Below are 23,693 nucleotides of genomic sequence, written 5' to 3' on the forward strand. Positions count from 1 at the left end.
GGGACCTGTATCATACCTCTCTCTGGGGGACCTGTATCATACCTCTCTCTGGGGGACCTGTATCATACCTCTCTCTGGGGGACCTGTATCATACCTCTCTCTGGGGGACCTGTATCATACCTCTCTCTGGGGACCTGTATCATACCTCTCTCTAGGGGACCTGTATCATACCTCTCTCTATTGGACCTGTATCATACCTCTCTCTGGGGACCTGTATCATCTCTCTGGGGGACCTGTATCATACCTCTCTCTGGGGACCTGTATCATACCTCTCTCTGGGGACCTGTATCATACCTCTCTCTGGGGACCTGTATCATACCTCTCTCTGGGGGACCTGTATCATACCTCTCTCTGGGGGACCTGTATCATACCTCTCTCTGGGGGACCTGTATCATACCTCTCTCTGGGGACCTGTATCATACCTCTCTCTACCTCTCTCTCTGGGGGACCTGTATCATACCTCTCTCTGGGGACCTGTATCATACCTCTCTCTGGGGGACCTGTATCATACCTCTCTCTGGGGGACCTGTATCATACCTCTATTGGACCTGTATCATACCTCTCTCTGGGGACCTGTATCATACCTCTCTCTGGGGGACCTGTATCATACCTCTCTCTGGGGACCTGTATCATACCTCTCTCTGGGGACCTGTATCATACCTCTCTCTGGGGACCTGTATCATACCTCTCTCTGGGGGACCTGTATCATACCTCTCTCTGGGGGACCTGTATCATAGGACCTGTATCTACCTCTCTCTGGGGACCTGTATCATACCTCTGGGGGACCTGTATCATACCTCTCTGGGGGACCTGTATCATACCTCTCTGGGGGACCTGTATCATACCTCTCTCTGGGGGACCTGTATCATACCTCTCTCTGGGGGACCTGTATCATACCTCTCTATTGGACCTGTATCATACCTCTCTGGGGGACATGTATCATACCTCTCTCTATTGGACCTGTATCATACCTCTCTCTGGGGGACCTGTATCATACCTCTCTCTGGGGGACCTGTATCATACCTCTCTCTGGGGGACCTGTATCATACCTCTCTCTGGGGGACCTGTATCATACCCTCTCTATTGGACCTGTATCATACCTCTCTCTAGGGGACCTGTATCATACCTCTCTCTGGGGGACCTGTATCATACCTCTCTCTGGGGACCTGTATCATACCTCTCTCTATGGGACCTGTATCATACCTCTCTCTGGGGGACCTGTATCATACCTCTCTCTGGGGGACCTGTATCATACCTCTCTCTAGGGGACCTGTATCATACCTCTCTCTATTGGACCTGTATCATACCTCTCTCTGGGGGACCTGTATCATACCTCTCTCTAGGGGACCTGTATCATACCTCTCTCTGGGGGACCTGTATCATACCTCTCTCTAGGGGACCTGTATCATACCTCTCTCTGGGGGACCTGTATCATACCTCTCTCTGGGGACCTGTATCATACCTCTCTGTATCTGGGGGACCTGTATCATACCTCTCTGGGGGACCTGTATCATACCTCTCTCTATTGGACCTGTATCATACCTCTCTCTCTGGGGGACCTGTATCATACCTCTCTCTGGGGACCTGTATCATACCTCTCTCTGGGGACCTGTATCATACCTCTCTCTGGGGGACCTGTATCATACCTCTCTCTGGGGGACCTGTATCATACCTCTCTCTGGGGGACCTGTATCATACCTCTCTCTGGGGGACCTGTATCATACCTCTCTCTGGGGGACCTGTATCATACCTCTCTCTGGGGGACCTGTATCATACCTCTCTCTCAAGGGGACCTGTATCATACCTCTCTCTGGGGGACCTGTATCATACCTCTCTCTATTGGACCTGTATCATACCTCTCTCTGGGGGACCTGTATCATACCTCTCTCTAGGGGACCTGTATCATACCTCTCTCTGGGGGACCTGTATCATACCTCTCTCTGGGGGACCTGTATCATACCTCTCTCTGGGGGACCTGTATCATACCTCTCTCTGGGGGACCTGTATCATACCTCTCTCTGGGGGACCTGTATCATACCTCTCTCTGGGGGACCTGTATCATACCTCTCTCTGGGGGACCTGTATCATACCTCTCTCTAGGGGACCTGTATCATACCTCTCTCTATTGGACCTGTATCATACCTCTCTCTGGGGGACCTGTATCATACCTCTCTCTGGGGGACCTGTATCATACCTGTATCATCTCTCTCTGGGGGACCTGTATCATACCTCTCTCTGGGGGACCTGTATCATACCTCTCTCTGGGGACCTGTATCATACCTCTCTCTGGGGACCTGTATCATACCTCTCTCTGGGGGACCTGTATCATACCTCTCTCTGGGGGACCTGTATCATACCTCTCTCTGGGGGACCTGTATCATACCTCTCTCTATTGGACCTGTATCATACCTCTCTCTGGGGGACCTGTATCATACCTCTCTCTGGGGGACCTGTATCATACCTCTCTCTGGGGACCTGTATCATACCTCTCTCTGGGGGACCTGTATCATACTCTCTCTGGGGGACCTGTATCATACTCTCTCTGGGGGACCTGTATCATACCTCTCTCTATTGGACCTGTATCATACCTCTCTGGGGGACCTGTATCATACCTCTCTGGGGGACCTGTATCATACCTCTCTCTATTGGACCTGTATCATACCCTCTCTCTGGGGACCTGTATCATACCTCTCTCTGGGGGACCTGTATCATACCTCTCTCTGGGGGACCTGTATCATACCTCTCTCTGGGGGACCTGTATCATACCTCTCTGGGGACCTGTACCATACCTCTATTGGACCTGTATCATACCTCTCTCTGGGGACCTGTATCATACCTCTCTCTGGGGGACCTGTATCATACCCTCTCTAGGGGACCTGTATCATACCTCTCTCTGGGGGACCTGTATCATACCTCTCTGGGGGACCTGTATCATACCTCTCTCTATTGGACCTGTATCATACCTCTCTCTGGGGACCTGTATCATACCTCTCTCTGGGGGACCTGTATCATACCTCTCTCTGGGGACCTGTATCATACCTCTCTCTGGGGGACCTGTATCATACCTCTCTCCAGGGGACCTGTATCATACCTCTCTCTGGGGACCTGTATCATACCTCTCTCTGGGGGACCTGTATCATACCTCTCTCTATTGGACCTGTATCATACCGCTCTCTATTGGACCTGTATCATACCTCTCTCTGGGGGACCTGTATCATACCTCTCTCTGGGGACCTGTATCATACCTCTCATTGGACCTGTATCATACCTCTCTCTGGGGGACCTGTATCATACCTCTCTGGGGGACCTGTATCATACCTCTCTCTGGGGGACCTGTATCATACCTCTCTCTGGGGGACCTGTATCATACCTCTCTCTGGGGGACCTGTATCATACCTCTCTCTATTGGACCTGTATCATACCTCTCTTGGGGACCTGTATCATACCTCTCTCTGGGGACCTGTATCATACCTCTCTCTGGGGGACCTGTATCATACCTCTCTCTATTGGACCTGTATCATACCTCTCTCTGGGGGACCTGTATCATACCTCTCTCTGGGGGACCTGTATCATACCTCTCTCTGGGGGACCTGTATCATACCTCTCTCTATTGGACCTGTATCATACCTCTCTGGGGGACCTGTATCATACCTCTCTCTGGGGGACCTGTATCATACCTCTCTCCAGGGGACCTGTATCATACCTCTCTCTGGGGGACCTGTATCATACTCTCTCTAGGGGACCTGTATCATACCTCTCTCTGGGGGACCTGTATCATACCTCTCTCTATTGGACCTGTATCATACCTCTCTCTGGGGGACCTGTATCATACCTCTCTCTGGGGGACCTGTATCATACCTCTCTCTGGGGGACCTGTATCATACCTCTCTCTAGGGGACCTGTATCATACCTCTCTCTGGGGGACCTGTATCATACCTCTCTCTGGGGGACCTGTATCATACCTCTCTCTGGGGACCTGTATCATACCTCTCTCTATTGGACCTGTATCATACCTCTCTCTGGGGGACCTGTATCATACCTCTCTCTATTGGACCTGTATCATACCTCTCTCTAGGGGACCTGTATCATACCTCTCTCTGGGGACCTGTATCATACCTCTCTCTGGGGACCTGTATCATACCTCTCTCTGGAGGACCTGTATCATACCTCTCTCTGGGGGACCTGTATCATACCTCTCTCTAGGGGACCTGTATCATACCTCTCTCTGGGGACCTGTATCATACCTCTCTCTGGGGGACCTGTATCATACCTCTCTCTATTGGACCTGTATCATACTCTCTCTGGGGGACCTGTATCATACCTCTCTGGGGGACCTGTATCATACCTCTCTCTGGGGACCTGTATCATACCTCTCTCTGGGGGACCTGTATCATACCTCTCTCTAGGGGACCTGTATCATACCTCTCTCTGGGGGACCTGTATCATACCTCTCTCTAGGGGACCTGTATCATACCTCTCTCTGGGGGACCTGTATCATACCTCTCTCTATTGGACCTGTATCATACCTCTCTCTGGGGGACCTGTATCATACCTCTCTCTGGGGGACCTGTATCATACCTCTCTCTGGGGGACCTGTATCATACCTCTCTCTAGGGGACCTGTATCATACCTCTCTCTGGGGGACCTGTATCATACCTCTCTCTGGGGGACCTGTATCATACCTCTCTCTATTGGACCTGTATCATACCTCTCTCTATTGGACCTGTATCATACCTCTCTCTATTGGACCTGTATCATACCTCTCTCTAGGGGACCTGTATCATACCTCTCTCTATTGGACCTGTATCATACCTCTCTCTGGGGGACCTGTATCATACCTCTCTCTAGGGGACCTGTATCATACCTCTCTCTGGGGGACCTGTATCATACCTCTCTCTATTGGACCTGTATCATACCTATCTCTAGGGGACCTGTATCATACCTCTCTCTGGGGACCTGTATCATACCTCTCTCTGGGGACCTGTATCATACCTCTCTCTAGGGGACCTGTATCATACTCTCTCTGGGGACCTGTATCATACCTCTCTCTATTGGACCTGTATCATACCTCTCTCTGGGGGACCTGTATCATACCTCTCTCTGGGGGACCTGTATCATACCTCTCTCTGGGGGACCTGTATCATACCTCTCTGGGGGACCTGTATAATACCTCTCTCTATTGGACCTGTATCATACCTCTCTCTATTGGACCTGTATCATACCTCTCTCTATTGGACCTGTATCATACCTCTCTCTGGGGACCTGTATCATACCTCTCTCTATTGGACCTGTATCATACCTCTCTCTGGGGACCTGTATCATACCTCTCTCTAGGGGACCTGTATCATACCTCTCTCTAGGGGACCTGTATCATACCTCTCTCTATTGGACCTGTATCATACCTATCTCTGGGGACCTGTATCATACCTCTCTCTGGAGGACCTGTATCATACCTCTCTCTAGGGGACCTGTATCATACCTCTCTCTATTGGACCTGTATCATACCTCTCTCTGGGGGACCTGTATCATACCTCTCTCTGGGGGACCTGTATCATACCTCTCTGGGGGACCTGTATCATACCTCTCTCTGGGGGACCTGTATCATACCTCTCTCTAGGGGACCTGTATCATACCTCTCTCTGGGGGACCTGTATCATACCTCTCTCTGGGGGACCTGTATCATACCTCTCTCTGGGGGACCTGTATCATACCTCTCTCTGGGGGACCTGTATCATACCTCTCTCTGGGGACCTGTATCATACCTCTCTCTGGGGGACCTGTATCATACCTCTCTCTGGGGACCTGTATCATACCTCTCTCTGGGGGACCTGTATCATACCTCTCTCTGGGGACCTGTATCATACCTCTCTCTGGGGACCTGTATCATACCTCTCTCTATTGGACCTGTATCATACTCTCTCTGGGGGACCTGTATCATACCTCTCTCTGGGGACCTGTATCATACCTCTCTCTGGGGGACCTGTATCATACCTCTCTCTATTGGACCTGTATCATACCTCTCTCTGGGGACCTGTATCATACCTCTCTCTATTGGACCTGTATCATACCTCTCTCTGGGGACCTGTATCATACCTCTCTCTGGGGGACCTGTATCATACCTCTCTCTGGGGGACCTGTATCATACCTCTCTCTATTGGACCTGTATCATACCTCTCTCTGGGGGACCTGTATCATACCTCTCTCTCAAGGGGACCTGTATCATACCTCTCTCTGGGGGACCTGTGTCATACCTCTCTCTATTGGACCTGTATCATACCTCTCTCTGGGGGACCTGTATCATACCTCTCTCTGGGGGACCTGTATCATACCTCTCTCTGGGGGACCTGTATCACACCTCTCTCTGGGGGACCTGTATCATACCTCTCTCTGGGGGACCTGTATCATACCTCTCTCTGGGGGACCTGTATCATACCTCTCTCTGGGGGACCTGTATCATACCTCTCTCTGGGGGACCTGTATCATACCTCTCTCTGGGGGACCTGTATCATACCTCTCTCTGGGGGACCTGTATCATACCTCTCTCTGGGGACCTGTATCATACTCTGGGGGACCTGTATCATACCTCTCTCTGGGGGACCTGTATCATACCTCTCTCTGGGGGACCTGTATCATACCTCTCTCTAGGGGACCTGTATCATACCTCTCTGGGGGACCTGTATCATACCTCTCTCTGGGGGACCTGTATCATACCTCTCTCTAGGGGACCTGTATCATACCTCTCTCTGGGGACCTGTATCATACCTCTCTCTATTGGACCTGTATCATACCTCTCTCTGGGGACCTGTATCATACTCTCTCTGGGGACCTGTATCATACCTCTCTGGGGGACCTGTATCATACCTCTCTCTGGGGGACCTGTATAATACCTCTCTCTATTGGACCTGTATCATACCTCTCTCTATTGGACCTGTATCATACCTCTCTCTATTGGACCTGTATCATACCTCTCTCTGGGGACCTGTATCATACCTCTCTCTATTGGACCTGTATCATACCTCTCTCTGGGGGACCTGTATCATACCTCTCTCTAGGGGACCTGTATCATACCTCTCTCTGGGGGACCTGTATCATACCTCTCTCTATTGGACCTGTATCATACCCTCTCTAGGGGACCTGTATCATACCTCTCTCTGGAGGACCTGTATCATACCTCTCTAGGGGACCTGTATCATACCTCTCTCTATTGGACCTGTATCATACCTCTCTCTGGGGGACCTGTATCATACTCTCTCTGGGGGACCTGTATCATACCTCTCTCTGGGGGACCTGTATCATACTCTCTCTGGGGGACCTGTATCATACCTCTCTCCAGGGGACCTGTATCATACCTCTCTCTGGGGACCTGTATCATACCTCTCTCTGGGGGACCTGTATCATACCTCTCTCTAGGGGACCTGTATCATACCTCTCTCTGGGGGACCTGTATCATACCTCTCTCTGGGGGACCTGTATCATACCTCTCTCTATTGGACCTGTATCATACCTCTCTCTGGGGGACCTGTATCATACCTCTCTCTTGGGGACCTGTATTATACTCTCTCTGGAGGACCTGTATCATACCTCTCTCTGGGGGACCTGTATCATACCTCTCTCTATTGGACCTGTATCATACCTCTCTCTGGGGACCTGTATCATACCTCTCTCTGGGGACCTGTATCATACCTCTCTCTGGGGGACCTGTATCATACCTCTCTGGGGGACCTGTATCATACCTCTCTCTAGGGGACCTGTATCATACCTCTCTCTGGGGGACCTGTATCATACCTCTCTCTGGGGACCTGTATCATACCTCTCTCTGGGGGACCTGTATCATACCTCTCTCTGGGGGACCTGTATCATACCTCTCTCTATTGGACCTGTATCATACCTCTCTCTGGGGGACCTGTATCATACCTCTCTCTGGGGACCTGTATCATACCTCTCTCTGGGGACCTGTATCATACCTCTGTCTGGGGGACCTGTATCATACCTCTCTCTGGGGGACCTGTATCATACCTCTCTCTGGGGACCTGTATCATACTCTCTCTATTGGACCTGTATCATACCTATCTCTAGGGGACCTGTATCATACCTCTCTCTGGGGGACCTGTATCATACCTCTCTCTATTGGACCTGTATCATACCTCTCTCTGGGGGACCTGTATCATACCTCTCTCTATTGGACCTGTATCATACCTCTCTCTGGGGGACCTGTATCATACCTCTCTCTAGGGGACCTGTATCATACCTCTCTGGGGGACCTGTACCATACCTCTCTCTATTGGACCTGTATCATACCTCTCTCTGGGGACCTGTATCATACCTCTCTCTATTGGACCTGTATCATACCTCTCTCTAGGGGACCTGTATCATACCTCTCTCTGGGGGACCTGTATCATACTCTCTCTGGGGGACCTGTATCATACCTATCTCTATTGGACCTGTATCATACCTCTCTCTGGGGACCTGTATCATACCTCTCTCTGGGGGACCTGTATCATACCTCTCTCTGGGGACCTGTATCATACCTCTCTCTGGGGGACCTGTATCATACCTCTCTCCAGGGGACCTGTATCATACCTCTCTCTGGGGGACCTGTATCATACTCTCTCTGGGGGACCTGTATCATACCTCTCTCTATTGGACCTGTATCATACCTCTCTCTATTGGACCTGTATCATACCTCTCTCTGGGGGACCTGTATCATACCTCTCTCTAGGGGACCTGTATCATACCTCTCTCTATTGGACCTGTATCATACCTCTCTCTGGGGACCTGTATCATACCTCTCTCTGGGGGACCTGTATCATACCTCTCTCTGGGGGACCTGTATCATACCTCTCTCTGGGGGACCTGTATCATACCTCTCTCTAGGGGACCTGTATCATACCTCTCTATTGGACCTGTATCATACCTCTCTTTGGGGACCTGTATCATACCTCTCTCTGGGGGACCTGTATCATACCTCTCTCTGGGGACCTGTATCATACCTCTCTCTATTGGACCTGTATCATACCTCTCTCTGGGGGACCTGTATCATACCTCTCTCTGGGGGACCTGTATCATACCTCTCTCTGGGGGACCTGTATCATACCTCTCTCTATTGGACCTGTATCATACCTCTCTCTGGGGGACCTGTATCATACCTCTCTCTGGGGGACCTGTATCATACCTCTCTCTAGGGGACCTGTATCATACCTCTCTCTGGGGGACCTGTATCATACCTCTCTCTCTGGGGACCTGTATCATACCTCTCTCTGGGGGACCTGTATCATACCTCTCTCTATTGGACCTGTATCATACCTCTCTCTGGGGGACCTGTATCATACCTCTCTCTGGGGGACCTGTATCATACCTCTCTCTGGGGGACCTGTATCATACCTCTCTCTGGGGGACCTGTATCATACCTCTCTCTGGGGGACCTGTATCATACCTCTCTCTGGGGGACCTGTATCATACCTCTCTCTATTGGACCTGTATCATACCTCTCTCTATTGGACCTGTATCATACCTCTCTCTAGGGGACCTGTATCATACCTCTCTCTATTGGACCTGTATCATACCTCTCTCTAGGGGACCTGTATCATACCTCTCTCTGGGGGACCTGTATCATACCTCTCTCTAGGGGACCTGTATCATACCTCTCTCTGGGGGACCTGTATCATACCTCTCTCTGGGGGACCTGTATCATACCTCTCTCTGGGGACCTGTATCATACCTCTCTCTGGGGGACCTGTATCATACCTCTCTCTGGGGGACCTGTATCATACCTCTCTCTATTGGACCTGTATCATACCTCTCTCTGGGGGACCTGTATCATACCCTCTCTGGGGGACCTGTATCATACCTCTCTCTGGGGGACCTGTATCATACCTCTCTCTGGGGACCTGTATCATACCTCTCTCCAGGGGACCTGTATCATACCTCTCTCTGGGGGACCTGTATCATACCTCTCTCTAGGGGACCTGTATCATACCTCTCTCTGGGGACCTGTATCATACCTCTCTCTATTGGACCTGTATCATACCTCTCTGGGGGACCTGTATCATACCTCTCTCTGGGGGACCTGTATCATACCTCTCTCTGGGGACCTGTATCATACCTCTCTCCAGGGGACCTGTATCATACCTCTCTCTGGGGGACCTGTATCATACCTCTCTCTGGGGGACCTGTATAATACCTCTCTCTATTGGACCTGTATCATACCTCTCTCTATTGGACCTGTATCATACTCTCTCTATTGGACCTGTATCATACCTCTCTCTGGGGGACCTGTATCATACCTCTATTGGACCTGTATCATACCTCTCTCTGGGGGACCTGTATCATACCTCTCTCTGGGGACCTGTATCATACCTCTCTCTGGGGGACCTGTATCATACTCTCTCTATTGGACCTGTATCATACCTATCTCTAGGGGACCTGTATCATACCTCTCTCTGGGGGACCTGTATCATACCTCTCTGGGGGACCTGTATCATACCTCTCTCTGGGGACCTGTATCATACCTCTCTCTGGGGGACCTGTATCATACCTCTCTCTATTGGACCTGTATCATACCTCTCTGGGGGACCTGTATCATACCTCTCTCTGGGGGACCTGTATCATACCTCTGGGGGACCTGTATCATACCTCTCTCTGGGGACCTGTATAATACCTCTCTCTATTGGACCTGTATCATACCTCTCTCTATTGGACCTGTATCATACCTCTCTCTATTGGACCTGTATCATACCTCTCTCTCTAGGGGACCTGTATCATACCTCTCTCTATTGGACCTGTATCATACCTCTCTCTGGGGACCTGTATCATACCTCTCTCTAGGGGACCTGTATCATACCTCTCTCTGGGGGACCTGTATCATACCTCTCTCTATTGGACCTGTATCATACCTATCTCTAGGGGACCTGTATCATACCTCTCTCTGGAGGACCTGTATCATACCTCTCTCTAGGGGACCTGTATCATACCTCTCTCTATTGGACCTGTATCATACCTCTCTCTGGGGACCTGTATCATACCTCTCTGGGGGACCTGTATCATACCTCTCTCTGGGGGACCTGTATCATACCTCTCTCTGGGGGACCTGTATCATACCTCTCTCTGGGGGGACCTGTATCATACCTCTCTCTGGGGGACCTGTATCATACCTCTCTCTGGGGGACCTGTATCATACCTCTCTAGGGGACCTGTATCATACCTCTCTCTCTGGGGACCTGTATCATACCTCTCTCTATTGGACCTGTATCATACCTCTCTCTGGGGGACCTGTATCATACCTCTCTCTGGGGGACCTGTATTATACCTCTCTCTGGAGGACCTGTATCATACCTCTCTCTGGGGACCTGTATCATACCTCTCTCTATTGGACCTGTATCATACCTCTCTCTGGGGGACCTGTATCATACCTCTCTCTGGGGGACCTGTATCATACCTCTCTCTGGGGGACCTGTATCATACCTCTCTCTGGGGACCTGTATCATACCTCTCTCTGGGGGACCTGTATCATACCTCTCTCTATTGGACCTGTATCATACCTCTCTCTGGGGACCTGTATCATACCTCTCTCTGGGGACCTGTATCATACCTCTCTCTGGGGGACCTGTATCATACCTCTCTCTATTGGACCTGTATCATACCTCTCTCTCTCTGGGGGACCTGTATCATACCACTCTCTGGGGACCTGTATCATACCTCTCTCTAGGGACCTGTATCATACCTCTCTCTATTGGACCTGTATCATACCTCTCTCTGGGGACCTGTATCATACCTCTCTCTGGGGGACCTGTATCATACCTCTCTCTGGGGGACCTGTATCACACCTCTCTCTAGGGGACCTGTATCATACCTCTCTCTGGGGGACCTGTATCATACTCTCTCTGGGGGACCTGTATCATACCTCTCTCTGGGGGACCTGTATCATACCTCTCTCTGGGGACCTGTATCATACCTCTCTCTGGGGGACTTGTATCATACCTCTCTCCGGGGACCTGTATCATACCTCTCTCCGGTGGACCTGTATCATACCTCTCTCTGGGGGACCTGTATCATACCTCTCTCTGGGGACCTGTATCATACCTCTCTCTGGGGGACCTGTATCATACCTCTCTCTGGGGACCTGTATCATACCTCTCTGGGGGACCTTTATAATACCTCTCTCTCTGGGGACCTGTATCAGACCTCTCTCTGGGGGACCTGTATCATACCTCTCTCTGGGGGACCTGTATCATACCTCTCTATTGGACCTGTATCATACCTCTCTCTGGGGACCTGTATCATACCTCTCTCTGGGGACCTGTATCATACCTCTCTCTGGGGGACCTGTATCATACCTCTCTCTGGGGGACCTGTATAATACCTCTCTCTATTGGACCTGTATCATACCTCTCTCTATTGGACCTGTATCATACCTCTCTCTATTGGACCTGTATCATACCTCTCTCTATTGGACCTGTATCATACCTCTCTCTATTGGACCTGTATCATACCTCTCTCTGGGGACCTGTATCATACCTCTCTCTGGGGGACCTGTATCATACCTCTCTCTAGGGGACCTGTATCATACCTCTCTCTATTGGACCTGTATCATACCTCTCTCTAGGGGACCTGTATCATACCTCTCTCTGGAGGACCTGTATCATACCTCTCTCTAGGGGACCTGTATCATACCTCTCTCTATTGGACCTGTATCATACCTCTCTCTGGGGGACCTGTATCATACCTCTCTCTGGGGGACCTGTATCATACCTCTCTCTGGGGGACCTGTATCATACCTCTCTCTGGGGGACCTGTATCATACCTCTCTCTAGGGGACCTGTATCATACCTCTCTCTGGGGGACCTGTATCATACCTCTCTCTGGGGGACCTGTATCATACCTCTCTCTAGGGGACCTGTATCATACCTCTCTCTGGGGACCTGTATCATACCTCTCTCTGGGGGACCTGTATCATACCTCTCTCTATTGGACCTGTATCATACCTCTCTCTGGGGGACCTGTATCATACCTCTCTCTGGGGGACCTGTATTATACCTCTCTCTGGAGGACCTGTATCATACCTCTCTCTGGGGACCTGTATCATACTCTCTCTATTGGACCTGTATCATACCTCTCTCTGGGGGACCTGTATCATACCTCTCTCTGGGGGACCTGTATCATACCTCTCTCTGGGGGACCTGTATCATACCTCTCTCTATTGGACCTGTATCATACCTCTCTCTGGGGACCTGTATCATACCTCTCTCTATTGGACCTGTATCATACCTCTCTCTGGGGACCTGTATCATACCTCTCTCTGGGGGACCTGTATCATACCTCTCTCTGGGGACCTGTATCATACCTCTCTCTATTGGACCTGTATCATACCTCTCTCTCTGGGGGACCTGTATCATACCACTCTCTGGGGGACCTGTATCATACCTCTCTCTAGGGGACCTGTATCATACCTCTCTCTATTGGACCTGTATCATACCTCTCTCTGGGGACCTGTATCATACCTCTCTCTGGGGACCTGTATCATACCTCTCTCTGGGGGACCTGTATCACACCTCTCTCTAGGGGACCTGTATCATACCTCTCTCTGGGGGACCTGTATCATACCTCTCTCTGGGGGACCTGTATCATACCTCTCTCTGGGGACCTGTATCATACCTCTCTCTGGGGACCTGTATCATACTCTCTCTGGGGGACTTGTATCATACCTCTCTCCGGGGACCTGTATCATACCTCTCCGGTGGACCTGTATCATACTCTCTGGGGGACCTGTATCATACCTCTCTCTGGGGGACCTGTATCATACCTCTCTCTGGGGGACCTGTATCATACCTCTCTCTAGGGGACCTGTATCATACCTCTCTGGGGGACCTTTATAATACCTCTCTCTCTGGGGGACCTGTATCAGACCTCTCTCTGGGGACCTGTATCATACCTCTCTCTAGGGGACCTGTATCATACCTCTCTCTATTGGACCTGTATCATACCTCTCTCTGGGGGACCTGTATCATACCTCTCTCTGGGGACCTGTATCATACCTCTCTCTATTGGACCTGTATCATACCTCTCTCTGGGGGACCTGTATCATACCTCTCTCTGGGGGACCTGTATCATACCTCTCTCTAGGGGACCTGTATCATACCTCTCTCTGGGGGACCTGTATCATACCTCTCTCTGGGGGACCTGTATCATACCTCTCTCTGGGGGACCTGTATCATACCTCTCTCTGGGGGACCTGTATCATACCTCTCTCTATTGGACCTGTATCATACCTCTCTCTGGGGGACCTGTATCATACCTCTCTCTGGGGGACCTGTATCATACCTCTCTCTGGAGGACCTGTATCATACCTCTCTCTGGGGGACCTGTATCATACCTCTCTCTGGGGGACCTGTATCATACCTCTCTCTGGGGGACCTGTATCATACCTCTCTCTGGGGGACCTGTATCATACCTCTCTCTGGGGGACCTGTATCATATCTCTCTCTGGGGGACCTGTATCATACCTCTCTCTGGGGGACCTGTATCATACCTCTCTCTGGGGGACCTGTATCATACCTCTCTCTGGGGGACCTGTATCATACCTCTCTCTGGGGGACCTGTATCATACCTCTCTCTGGGGACCTGTATCATACCTCTCTCTGGGGGACCTGTATCATACCTCTCTCTGGGGGACCTGTATCATACCTCTCTCTATTGGACCTGTATCATACCTCTCTCTGGGGGACCTGTATCATACCTCTCTCTGGGGGACCTGTATCATACCTCTCTCTGGGGGACCTGTATCATACCTCTCTCTGGGGGACCTGTATCATACCTCTCTCTATTGGACCTGTATCATACCTCTCTCTGGGGGACCTGTATCATACCTCTCTCTAGGGGACCTGTATCATACCTCTCTCTGGGGGACCTGTATCATACCTCTCTCTGGGGGACCTGTATCATACCTCTCTCTGGGGGACCTGTATCATACCTCTCTCTGGGGGACCTGTATCATACCTCTCTCTGGGGGACCTGTATCATACCTCTCTCTGGGGGACCTGTATCATACCTCTCTCTGGAGGACCTGTATCATACCTCTCTCTGGGGACCTGTATCATACCTCTCTCTGGGGGACCTGTATCATACCTCTCTCTGGGGACCTGTATCATACCTCTCTCTGGGGACCTGTATCATACCTCTCTCTGGGGGACCTGTATCATACCTCTCTCTGGGGGACCTGTATCATACCTCTCTCTATTGGACCTGTATCATACTCTCTCTGGGGACCTGTATCATACCTCTCTCTATTGGACCTGTATCATACCTCTCTCTGGGGACCTGTATCATACCTCTCTCTGGGGGACCTGTATCATACCTCTCTCTGGGGGACCTGTATCATACCTCTCTCTATTGGACCTGTATCATACCTCTCTCTCTCTGGGGGACCTGTATCATACCACTCTCTGGGGACCTGTATCATACCTCTCTCTAGGGGACCTGTATCATACCTCTCTCTATTGGACCTGTATCATACCTCTCTCTGGGGACCTGTATCATACCTCTCTCTGGGGGACCTGTATCATACCTCTCTCTAGGGGACCTGTATCATACCTCTCTCTGGGGGACCTGTATCATACCTCTCTCTGGGGGACCTGTATCATACCTCTCTCTCAAGGGGACCTGTATCATACCTCTCTCTGGGGGACCTGTATCATACCTCTCTCTATTGGACCTGTATCATACCTCTCTCTGGGGGACCTGTATCATACCTCTCTCTGGGGGACCTGTATCATACCTCTCTCTGGGGGACCTGTATCATACCTCTCTCTGGGGGACCTGTATCATACCTCTCTCTGGGGGACCTGTATCATACCTCTCTCTGGGGGACCTGTATCATACCTCTCTCTGGGGGACCTGTATCATACCTCTCTCTGGAGGACCTGTATCATACCTCTCTCTGGGGGACCTGTATCATACCTCTCTCTGGGGGACCTGTATCATACCTCTCTCTGGGGGACCTGTATCATACCTCTCTCTGGGGGACCTGTATCATACCTCTCTCTGGGGGACCTGTATCATACCTCTCTCTGGGGGACCTGTATCATACCTCTCTCTGGGGGACCTGTATCATACCTCTCTCTGGGGACCTGTATCATACCTCTCTCTATTGGACCTGTATCATACCTCTCTCTGGGGGACCTGTATCATACCTCTCTCTAGGGGACCTGTATCATACCTCTCTCTGGGGGACCTGTATCATACCTCTCTCTGGGGGACCTGTATCGTACCTCTCTCTATTGGACCTGTATCATCCCTCTCTCTGGGGGACCTGTATCATACCTCTCTCTAGGGGACCTGTATCATACTTCTCTCTGGAGGACCTGTATCATACCTCTCTCTGGAGGACCTGTATCATACCTCTCTCTGGGGGACCTGTATCATACCTCTCTCTGGGGGACCTGTATCATACCTCTCTCTGGGGGACCTGTATCATACCCCTCTCTGGGGGACCTGTATCATACCTCTCTCTGGGGGACCTGTATCATACCCTCTCTGGGGGACCTGTATCATACCTCTCTCTGGGGGACCTGTATCATACCTCTCTCTGGGGGACCTGTATCATACCTCTCTCTGGGGGACCTGTATCATACCTCTCTCTGGGGGACCTGTATCATACCTCTCTCTGGGGACCTGTATCATACCTCTCTCTGGGGGACCTGTATCATACCTCTCTCTGGGGGACCTGTATCATACCTCTCTCTATTGGACCTGTATCATACCTCTCTCTGGGGACCTGTATCATACCTCTCTCTATTGGACCTGTATCATACCTCTCTCTGGGGACCTGTATCATACCTCTCTCTGGGGGACCTGTATCATACCTCTCTCTGGGGGACCTGTATCATACCTCTCTCTATTGGACCTGTATCATACCTCTCTCTCTCTGGGGGACCTGTATCATACCACTCTCTGGGGGACCTGTATCATACCTCTCTCTAGGGGACCTGTATCATACCTCTCTCTATTGGACCTGTATCATACCTCTCTCTGGGGGACCTGTATCATACCTCTCTCTGGGGACCTGTATCATACCTCTCTCTGGGGGACCTGTATCACACCTCTCTCTGGGGACCTGTATCATACCTCTCTCTGGGGGACCTGTATCATACTCTCTGGGGGACCTGTATCATACCTCTCTCTGGGGACCTGTATCATACCTCTCTCTGGGGGACCTGTATCATACCTCTCTCTGGGGGACTTGTATCATACCTCTCTCCGGGGGACCTGTATCATACCTCTCTCCGGGGACCTGTATCATACCTCTCTGGGGGACCTGTATCATACCTCTCTCTGGGGACCTGTATCATACCTCTCTCTGGGGGACCTGTATCATACCTCTCTCTAGGGGACCTGTATCATACCTCTCTGGGGGACCTGTATAATACCTCTCTCTCTGGGGGACCTGTATCATACCTCTCTCTAGGGGACCTGTATCATACCTCTCTCTAGGGGACCTGTATCATACCTCTCTCTATTGGACCTGTATCATACCTCTCTCTGGGGGACCTGTATCATACCTCTCTCTGGGGGACCTGTATCATACCTCTCTCTGGGGACCTGTATCATACTCTCTCTGGGGACCTGTATCATACCTCTCTCCAGGGGACCTGTATCATACCTCTCTCTGGGGGACCTGTATCATACCTCTCTCTGGGGACCTGTATCATACCTCTCTCTGGGGGACCTGTATCATACCTCTCTCTGGGGGACCTGTATCATACCTCTCTCTATTGGACCTGTATCATACCTCTCTCTGGGGGACCTGTATCATACCCTCTCTGGGGGACCTGTATCATACCTCTCTGGAGGACCTGTATCATACCTCTCTCTGGAGGACCTGTATCATACCTCTCTCTGGGGGACCTGTATCATACCTCTCTCTGGGGGACCTGTATCATACCTCTCTCTGGGGGACCTGTATCATACCTCTCTCTGGAGGACCTGTATCATACCTCTCTGGGGGACCTGTATCATACCTCTCTCTGGGGGACCTGTATCATACCTCTCTCTGGGGGACCTGTATCATACCTCTCTCTGGGGACCTGTATCATACCTCTCTCTGGGGAACTGTATCATACCTCTCTCTGGGGACCTGTATCATACCTCTCTCTGGGGACCTGTATCATACCTCTCTCTGGGGGACCTGTATCATACCTCTCTATTGGACCTGTATCATACCTCTCTCTGGGGGACCTGTATCATACCTCTCTCCAGGGGACCTGTATCATACCTCTCTCTGGGGACCTGTATCATACCTCTCTCTGGGGACCTGTATCATACCTCTCTCTATTGGACCTGTATCATCCTCTCTCTGGGGACCTGTATCATACCTCTCTCTAGGGGACCTGTATCATACCTCTCTCTGGAGGACCTGTATCATACCTCTCTCTGGAGGACCTGTATCATACCTCTCTGGGGGACCTGTATCATACCTCTCTCTGGGGGACCTGTATCATACCTCTCTCTGGGGGACCTGTATCATACCCTCTCTGGGGACCTGTATCATACTCTCTCTGGAGGACCTGTATCATACTCTCTGGGGGACCTGTATCATACCTCTCTCTGGGGGACCTGTATCATACCTCTCTCTGGGGGACCTGTATCATACCTCTCTCTGGGGGACCTGTATCATACCTCTCTCTGGGGGACCTGTATCATACTCTCTCTGGGGACCTGTATCATACTCTCTCTGGGGGACCTGTATCATACCTCTCTCTAGGGGACCTGTATCATACCTCTCTGGGGGACCTGTATAATACCTCTCTCTCTGGGGGACCTGTATCATACCTCTCTCTAGGGACCTGTATCATACCTCTCTAGGGGACCTGTATCATACCTCTCTCTATTGGACCTGTATCATACCTCTCTCTGGGGGACCTGTATCATACCTCTCTCTGGGGGACCTGTATCATACCTCTCTCTATTGGACCTGTATCATACCTCTCTCTGGGGACCTGTATCATACCTCTCTCTGGGGACCTGTATCATACCTCTCTCTGGGGACCTGTATCATACCTCTCTGGGGGACCTGTATAATACTCTCTCTCTGGGGGACCTGTATCATACCTCTCTCTGGGGGACCTGTATCATACCTCTCTCTAGGGGACCTGTATCATACCTCTCTCTATTGGACCTGTATCATACCTCTCTCTAGGGGACCTGTATCATACCTCTCTCTGGGGGACCTGTATCATACCTCTCTCTATTGGACCTGTATCATACCTCTCTCTGGGGGACCTGTATCATACCTCTCTCTGGGGGACCTGTATCATACCTCTCTCTAGGGGACCTGTATCATACCTCTCTCTGGGGGACCTGTATCATACCTCTCTCTCAAGGGGACCTGTATCATACCTCTCTCTGGGGGACCTGTGTCATACCTCTCTCTATTGGACCTGTATCATACCTCTCTCTGGGGGACCTGTATCATACCTCTCTAGGGGACCTGTATCATACCTCTCTCTGGAGGACCTGTATCATACTCTCTCTGGAGGACCTGTATCATACCTCTCTCTGGGGGACCTGTATCATACCTCTCTCTGGGGGACCTGTATCATACCTCTCTCTGGGGGACCTGTATCATACCCCTCTCTGGGGGACCTGTATCATACCTCTCTCTGGAGGACCTGTATCATACTCTCTCTGGGGGACCTGTATCATACCTCTCTCTGGGGGACCTGTATCATACTCTCTCTGGGGGACCTGTATCATACCTCTCTCTGGGGACCTGTATCATACCTCTCTCTGGGGGACCTGTATCATACCTCTCTAGGGGACCTGTATCATACTCTCTGGGGGACCTGTATAATACTCTCTCTCTGGGGGACCTGTATCATACCTCTCTCTAGGGGACCTGTATCATACCTCTCTCTAGGGGACCTGTATCATACCTCTCTCTATTGGACCTGTATCATACCTCTCTCTGGGGGACCTGTATCATACCTCTCTCTGGGGGACCTGTATCATACCTCTCTCTATTGGACCTGTATCATACCTCTCTCTGGGGGACCTGTATCATACCTCTCTGGGGGACCTGTATCATACCTCTCTCCAGGGGACCTGTATCATACCTCTCTGGGGGACCTGTATCATACCTCTCTCTGGGGGACCTGTATCATACCTCTCTGGGGGACCTGTATCATACCTCTCTGGGGACCTGTATAATACCTCTCTCTCTGGGGGACCTGTATCATACCTCTCTAGGGGACCTGTATCATACCTCTCTCTAGGGGACCTGTATCATACCTCTCTCTATTGGACCTGTATCATACCTCTCTCTGGGGGACCTGTATCATACCTCTCTCTGGGGACCTGTATCATACCTCTCTCTATTGGACCTGTATCATACCTCTCTCTGGGGGACCTGTATCATACCTCTCTCTGGGGGACCTGTATCATACCTCTCTCCAGGGGACCTGTATCATACCTCTCTCTGGGGACCTGTATCATACCTCTCTCTGGGGACCTGTATCATACCTCTCTGGGGACCTGTATCATACCTCTCTCTATTGGACCTGTATCATACCTCTCTCTGGGGGACCTGTATCATACCTCTCTCTGGGGGACCTGTATCATACCTCTCTCTGGGGGACCTGTATCATACCTCTCTCTGGGGGACCTGTATCATACCTCTCTCTGGGGGACCTGTATCATACCTCTCTGGGGGACCTGTATCATACCCCTCTCTGGGGGACCTGTATCATACCTCTCTCTGGGGGACCTGTATCATACCTCTCTCTGGGGGACCTGTATCATACCTCTCTCTGGGGGACCTGTATCATACCTCTCTCTGGGGGACCTGTATCATACCTCTCTCTGGGGGACCTGTATCATACCTCTCTCTGGGGACCTGTATCATACCTCTCTCTGGGGAACTGTATCATACCTCTCTCTGGGGACCTGTATCATACCTCTCTCTGGGGGACCTGTATCATACCTCTCTCTATTGGACCTGTATCATACTCTCTCTGGGGGACCTGTATCATACCTCTCTCCAGGGGACCTGTATCATACCTCTCTCTGGGGGACCTGTATCATACCTCTCTCTGGGGGACCTGTATCATACCTCTCTCTATTGGACCTGTATCATCCCCTCTCTGGGGACCTGTATCATACCTCTCTCTAGGGGACCTGTATCATACTTCTCTCTGGAGGACCTGTATCATACTCTCTCTGGAGGACCTGTATCATACCCTCTCTGGGGGACCTGTATCATACCTCTCTCTGGGGGACCTGTATCATACCTCTCTCTGGGGGACCTGTATCATACCCCCTCTCTGGGGGACCTGTATCATACCTCTCTGGAGGACCTGTATCATACCTCTCTCTGGGGGACCTGTATCATACCTCTCTCTGGGGGACCTGTATCATACCTCTCTCTGGGGGACCTGTATCATACCTCTCTCTGGGGGACCTGTATCATACCTCTCTGGGGGACCTGTATCATACCCCTCTCTGGGGGACCTGTATCATACCTCTCTGGGGGACCTGTATCATACTCTCTCTGGGGGACCTGTATCATACCTCTCTCTGGAGGACCTGTATCATACCTCTCTGGGGGACCTGTATCATACCTCTCTCTGGGGGACCTGTATCATACCTCTCTCTGGAGGACCTGTATCACACCTCTCTCTAGGGGACCTGTATCATACCTCTCTCTATTGGACCTGTATCATACCTCTCTCTGGGGACCTGTATCATACCTCTCTGGGGGACCTGTATCATACCCTCTCTATTGGACCTGTATCATACTCTCTCTGGGGGACCTGTATCATACCTCTCTCTGGGGGACCTGTATCATACCTCTCTCTGGGGGACCTGTATCATACCTCTCTCTAGGGACCTGTATCATACCTCTCTCAATTGGACCTGTATCATACCTCTCTCTGGGGGACCTGTATCATACCTCTCTATTGGACCTGTATCATACCTCTCTCTGGGGACCTGTATCATACCTCTCTCTGGGGGACCTGTATCATACCTCTTTCTGGGGGACCTGTATCATACCTCTCTCTGGGGGACCTGTATCATACCTCTCTCTATTGGACCTGTATCATACCTCTCTCTAGGGGACCTGTATCATACCTCTCTCTGGGGGACCCTGTATCATACCTCTCTCTATTGGACCTGTATCATACCTCTCTCTATTGGACCTGTAACATACCTCTCTCTAGGGGACCTGTATCATACCTCTCTCTGGGGGACCTGTATCATACCTCTCTCTAGGGGACCTGTATCATACCTCTCTCTATTGGACCTGTATCATACCTCTCTCTGGGGACCTGTATCATACCTCTCTCTGGGGGACCTGTATCATACCTCTCTCTGGGGACCTGTATCATACCTCTCTCTGGGGGACCTGTATCATACCTCTCTCCAGGGACCTGTATCATACCTCTCTCTGGGGACCTGTATCATACCCTCTCTGGGGGACCTGTATCATACCTCTCTATTGGACCTGTATCATACCTCTCTGGGGACCTGTATCATACCTCTCTCTGGGGACCTGTATCATACCTCTCTGGGGGACCTGTATCATACCTCTCTGGGGACCTGTATCATACCTCTCTCTGGGGGCCTGTATCATACCTCTCTCTATTGGACCTGTATCATACCTCTCTCTGGGGACCTGTATCATACCTCTCTCTGGGGGACCTGTATCATACCTCTCTCTGGGGGACCTGTATCATACCTCTCTCTAGGGGACCTGTATCATACCTCTCTCTATTGGACCTGTATCATACCTCTCTCTGGGGACCTGTATCATACCTCTCTCTATTGGACCTGTATCATACCTCTCTCTGGGGACCTGTATCATACCTCTCTCTGGGGACCTGTATCATACCTCTCTCTGGGGACCTGTATCATACCTCTCTCTGGGGGACCTGTATCATACCTCTCTCTATTGGACCTGTATCATACCTCTCTCTAGGGGACCTGTATCATACCTCTCTCTGGGGGACCCTGTATCATACCCTCTCTATTGGACCTGTATCATACCTCTCTATTGGACCTGTAACATACCTCTCTCTAGGGACCTGTATCATACCCTCTCTGGGGGACCTGTATCATACCTCTCTCTAGGGACCTGTATCATACTCTCTCTATTGGACCTGTATCATACCTCTCTCTGTGGGACCTGTATCATACCTCTCTCTGGGGGACCTGTATCATACCTCTCTCTGGGGACCTGTATCATACCTCTCTCTGGGGGACCTGTATCATACCTCTCTCCAGGGGACCTGTATCATACCCCTCTCTGGGGGACCTGTATCATACCTCTCTCTATTGGACCTGTATCATACCTCTCTCTATTGGACCTGTATCATACCTCTCTCTGGGGACCTGTATCATACCTCTCTCTGGAGGACCTGTATCATACCTCTCTCTGGGGACCTGTATCATACCTCTCTCTGGGGGACCTGTATCATACCTCTCTCTGGGGACCTGTATCATACCTCTCTCTGGGGACCTGTATCATACCTCTCTCTAGGGACCTGTATCATACTCTCTCTGGGGACCTGTATCATACAGACTCTCTCTGGGGGACCTGTATCATACCTCTCTCTATTGGACCTGTATCATACTCTCTCTGGGGACCTGTATCATACCTCTCTGGGGGACCTGTATCGTACCTCTCTCTGGGACCTGTATCGTAC

The 23,693-nt window shown here is 51.0% G+C and overlaps 1 long non-coding RNA gene across 4 annotated transcripts in view; it reads right to left on the reverse strand.

The window, feature by feature from the left end:
• LOC127922753 (uncharacterized) overlaps positions 1-19,461 on the reverse strand; it is a 40,412-nt gene extending 20,951 nt beyond the window's left edge. For 2 of the 4 annotated variants that reach the window (XR_008112165.1, XR_008112166.1), the window contains exons 1-3: positions 19,336-19,461; positions 16,133-16,262; positions 6,215-6,251 (exon numbers count right to left, since the gene is read on the reverse strand). This is a non-coding gene — a long non-coding RNA (uncharacterized LOC127922753). Of the gene's footprint in view, positions 1-4,022; positions 4,081-6,197; positions 6,252-16,132; positions 16,263-19,335 lie in introns of those variants that run through there. The other 2 variants (XR_008112167.1, XR_008112164.1) reach the window with 2 other exon arrangements.
• Positions 19,462-23,693: the final 4,232 nt, after the last annotated feature.

The sequence above is a fragment of the Oncorhynchus keta genome, unplaced genomic scaffold, assembly GCF_023373465.1.
Source record: "Oncorhynchus keta strain PuntledgeMale-10-30-2019 unplaced genomic scaffold, Oket_V2 Un_contig_269_pilon_pilon, whole genome shotgun sequence".
Taxonomy (NCBI): domain Eukaryota; kingdom Metazoa; phylum Chordata; class Actinopteri; order Salmoniformes; family Salmonidae; genus Oncorhynchus; species Oncorhynchus keta.